Source organism: Colobus angolensis, unplaced genomic scaffold, assembly GCF_000951035.1.
Source record: "Colobus angolensis palliatus isolate OR3802 unplaced genomic scaffold, Cang.pa_1.0 Scaffold39, whole genome shotgun sequence".
Classification (NCBI taxonomy): domain Eukaryota; kingdom Metazoa; phylum Chordata; class Mammalia; order Primates; family Cercopithecidae; genus Colobus; species Colobus angolensis.
The window spans coordinates 3,896,750-3,901,437 of NW_012117265.1; the positions used below are offsets into that span (position 1 = coordinate 3,896,750).

At 45.7% G+C, this 4,688-nt stretch overlaps 1 protein-coding gene across 2 annotated transcripts in view; it reads left to right on the forward strand.

Moving 5' to 3' along the window:
• Window positions 1–545: 545 nt before the first annotated feature.
• ZNF121 (zinc finger protein 121) overlaps window positions 546–4,688 on the forward strand; it is a 13,629-nt gene continuing 9,486 nt past the window's right edge. The window contains exon 1 of one of the 2 annotated variants that reach the window (XM_011954897.1): window positions 546–618. The gene's annotated coding sequence lies outside the window, so the exon portion shown is untranslated. The remainder of the gene's footprint in view (window positions 619–4,688) is intronic. The other variant, XM_011954898.1, reaches the window with a different exon arrangement.

Consider the following 4,688-nt stretch of genomic DNA (forward strand, 5'->3'; position numbering starts at 1 on the left):
CTATTCTTATTTTATATATTTTATTATACCGCAACAGCTCGTGCCTTAGTCTCTTGCCTTAGCACCTGGATGGCTTGCCGCCCACAGAAATGATGTTGCTATTTTGCCCACGCTTGTCTTGAACTCTTGGACTCAAGCTATACACGTGCCTTAGTCTCCCAAAGTGTTGGAATACAGGCATTAGCCACTGCGGGCAACAGGGAAAAGCTATGCAGGAGCATCCCCTGGGGTGCGTCCCATCCCCCATCCCTGCCCTTCCAGTGGGTCTGGCCAACTGAACCGATGGCTAGGCCTCGTCCCACCTCTAAATCGCCCCCGAGTATGGGCCCCACAGTTCCTTCCAGAGGCCCGGTTCTAACTTCACCTTTGGCTCTGGACCTGTTTCTGCATCCCCCTCCCTGAGCCAACCCTAGACTTGTCCGCACCCACCCAGGAGCAAACTAGAATTTCTGTGTTGGAATGGGTCCTACGTGGCTGAAACTCGAACCCAGGAGCCCCGCCCGGGCCCGGGCCCCGAGCGGAAGTGACGTCAGCGCACCATCGCCATCTTTTCCGGCGCTGGCTCCGCATGGTCAGTGCCATTTCGCCTTTATCGTGGTGGAGTCCACCGTGTCTGTGGTGAGTGCCGCCTGCTTGGGGATCCCTGAGATAGTAGCGGGGGTGGTAAAGGAACGATTGGGCGCGGTCGCCCAGGAGCTCTGGGATCCGCCTCGTTTCACTGTCTTCTCCAGGGGCCGTCGGTCCTCCCGGCGCGGCCAGTTGCCAGAGGCCGCAGGCTCAGTCGGTCCCGGTGAGGAGCCAGGTCGGGAAGTGTGTTTGTCCCGCCTCCGCGCGGTGTTTTCTGGAGTCTTTTCAACCGCTGTGCTCCCCTGTTCAAAACCTTGGAAAGCAACCTTTGTGAATTTTTTTTTCTTTCTGAAAGTAAAAGGATTTCTGCGTTCCAGTCAGGTTGGCTGCGGTCCCGCATCCCCCCGCCTCAGGAACCTGGCGATTCCGGCGTGTTTCTGGTGAGCACCGGCAGAAAATTGGTTTCAAGAGGGCTCTGACTTCCATTTCTTTGTTAAAAAATGCATCGTCTGAGAATCTGGCATTGTCTTTATGTCCTTTACTTATTTTTGACTCATTACTTTCGGATGGAAAAAAATATAGTCGTTTAGGGCGTGCCTATTTCTGCATGTAAATATGAACACGTGTAGACTGTAAGCCTTTAGTTTCTTATTTTTATTTTCTTGGACTTAATTTTTTGTTGTTGTTGTTACCAGCTACAAGACTTTCTACAAAAAAAAGGCAGGCCGGGCGTGCTGGCTTACGCCTGTAAACCCAGCACTTTGGGAGGTGGAGGCGGGCAGGTCACCTGAGGTCAGGAGTTCGAGACCAGCCTGGCCAACGTGATGAAACCCTGTATTTTCAGTAAAAAATACAAAAATTAGCCAGGCGTGGTGGCAGGCCCCTGTAATCCCAGCTCCTCGGGAGGCTGAGGCAGGAGAATTGCTTGAACCTGAGAGGCTGAGGTTGCAGTGAGCCGAGATCTGCCACTGCACTCCAGCCTGGGCGACAAAAGTGAAACTCCGTCTCAAACAAAAGAAAGTAAGAAAGGCAGTAATACACAGCTATTCTCTTCATCTGAAGTTCCTAGGTCTGTATTTCCCCCACAGAGCCTTAAAACAGGGCCCACAGGAAGAGAGGATGGAGGCTTTTGTTTTTTTGAGAGGGAGTCCCGCCCAGGCTGGAGTGCAGTGGAGCGATCTCAGCTCACTGCAACCTCCACCTCTTGGGTTCAAGCAATTCTGTTGCCTCAGCCTCCCGAGTAGCCGGGACTACCATGCCCAGCTATTTTTTTTTTTTGTATTTTTAGTAGAGGTGGGGTTTCACCATGCTGGCCAGGCTGGTCTCGAACTCCTGACCTTGTTATCCACCCGACAGCCTCCAAAGAGCTGGGATTACAGGCGTGAGCCTCCGCTTCTGGCCACAAGGATGGAGGCTTTATTATGCTGATACTAGAATTATTTATTGAAATCAGAATATTATTCTAGTATTAGTGTAATAAAGTTTCTAGTATCTATTGAATTTATTAGCAGCATGTTTGGATTAAGTGTAGCTTTTACATGTTTTTTTCTGAAAAATTTGATCCTAAGGAAAACTTGAACATCTAACACACCCAGTCTGGATTTTTTTTTTTTTTTTGAGACAGAGTCTCGCTCTGCCACTCAGGCTGGAGTGCAGAGGTGCGATCTTGGCTCACTGCAACCTCTGCTTCCCAGGTTCAAGTAATTCTGCCTCCCTAGTGTTAGGCATGTCCATGTGAAGAGACCACCAAACAGGCTTTATGTGAGCAATAAAACTTTTAATCACCTGCCTGCAGGGGGACTGAGTTCGAAAATGGAGTCAGCAAAGGGAGATGGGGTGGGGCAGTCTTACAGGATTTGGGTAGGTAGTGGAAAATTACAGTTAAAGGGAGTTATTCTCTTTACAGAGATCCCCGCAGGGGCGGGGATCACAAACTGCTCAGTGGGGAGCTCCTGAGATTCATTCTCCAGGAGAAGAATGTTACAAGGTCAATTGATCAGTTGGTGGGGCAGGAACAAATCACAATGGCGGAATGTCCTCAGTTAAGGCGGGAACTGGCTGTTTTTGCTTCTTGTGTTTCTTAGTTGCTTCAAGCCATCTGGATGTATACGTGCAGGTCACAGGGGATATGATGGCTTATCTTGGGCTCAGAGGCCTGACACCTAATAGCTGGGACACAGGCATACGCCACCACACCCAGCTAATTTTTTTTTGTATTTTAGTAGAGACGAGGTTTCACCGTGTTGGCCAGGCTGGTCTCGAAATCCTGAACCAAGGCAATTCATCTGCCTCGGCCTCCCAAAGTGCTGGGATCGCAGGTGTGAGCCACCATGCCCAAACACTTACTTTTTTAGCATTGTGCTTGTTTTCTTTCTCCTCAGGTAAATACATCTTACGGTGAACAATTTGAGTGTAAATTGAGCGTAATTGCACACTTGATGCTTGACCTTTAAATACTTGGTAAAACATCTCCTAAAAAAAAGGCATTGTCATTCTGAAACCACAATACTAGTATTTCATTTAAATAAAAAATAATAATGTCATCTAATGTCTACTTTATGTAATAACTGAAATTCTCTGCATTGATTCAACGTATGCTCTTGAATGTTTTTTGGTCTAAGATCCATTCAAAATGTATCCATTTTTACATTGCAAATTGTTAATGTTTTCAGTGTCTTTTTATCTAAAACAGTTATTATTGTATATTATATTGACTTTCGGAGAGTCACACTGTGGGGTATGATGAGATTTCTCTTCAAATAATCTCATCAATCTTTTTTTTTTTTTTTTTGAGAGGGAGTCTTGCTCTGCCACCCAGGCTGGAGTGCAGTGGCCGGATCTCAGCTCACTGCAAGCTCCGCCTCCTGGGTTTACGCCATTCTCCTGCCTCAGCCTCCCAAGTAGCTGGGACTACAGGCGCCCGCCACCTCGCCCGGCTAGTTTTTTGTGTTTTTTAGTAGAGACGGGGGTTTCCCCGTGTTAGCCAGGATGGTCTCGATCTCCTGACCTCGTGATCCGCCCGTCTCGGCCTCCCAAAGTGCTGGGATTACAGGCTTGAGCCACCGCGCCCGGCCGTTTATCTTTTCAGGTAATCAACTTTGTTTTATTGATATTCTGTATTGTTTTTTATTCTCAATTTTGTTTATTTGGCTATGGTCTTTATCCTTTTGATGTAATTGTGAGTCTGGTTTGTTTTTGCTTTTCTAGTATCTTAGGGGATATCATCCGGTTATTTTAAAACTTTCTACTTTTTGTATGTACGTGTTTATTGCTGTAAAATACTCCCTTAGTACTGCTTTTATCCCATAGATTTTGGTATGTTGTAGTTTCACTTTCATTTGTTTTAGGAAATATTGTAATTTCCAAATTTCTGTGTGCTTTTGTCCCATGGATTTTCATATGTCAACATACCAAAACAATGTTCCGTTGTGTTGTTGTTTTGTTTTTTTTTTTTTGAAGAGGCAGGGTCTCCTTATGTTGCCCAGGCTGGTCTCAAAGTCCTGGGTGCAAGCAGTCTTCCTGTGCCAGCCTCCCAAAGTGCTGGGATTATAGGCATGAGCCACCATTTTGAGACTGTGAATCAAGGTTCCTCTTGTTTGTGATTTCTAGTTTTATTCCTTTGTGGTCAGAAAAGATGATATGATTTCTACATTTTTGAATTTGTTGAGACTTTTTTTGTGGCCTAAGATATGGTCTATTCTCGAGAATATTCCATATGCTGAGAAAAGGAATAAATCTTCTGTAGCAGTAGGATAAAATGTCCTGTTTTAGTTAGGCCTTTCTGGTTTAGTGTATTGCTTAACTTCTTCTGTGTTTCTTTGTTGATTTTCTAACTGGATGATCTGTCCATCACTGAGAGTGGGGGGTTAAAATCCCCTGCTATTACTGTATTGCAGTGTGTATCTCCCTTTAGATTTATTAATATTTGCTTTATGTACTTGGGTGCCTCAGTGTTGGGTGCATAAATATTGACAGTTTTTATATCCTCTTGCTGAATTGACCCCTTTGTCATTATATAGTGACCTTCGTTTTTTTTTGTATTTTTGAGACAGAGTCTTGTTCTGTCTCCCAGGCTGGAGTGCAGTGGTGTGATCTAGGCTCACTGCAATCTCCACCTCCTG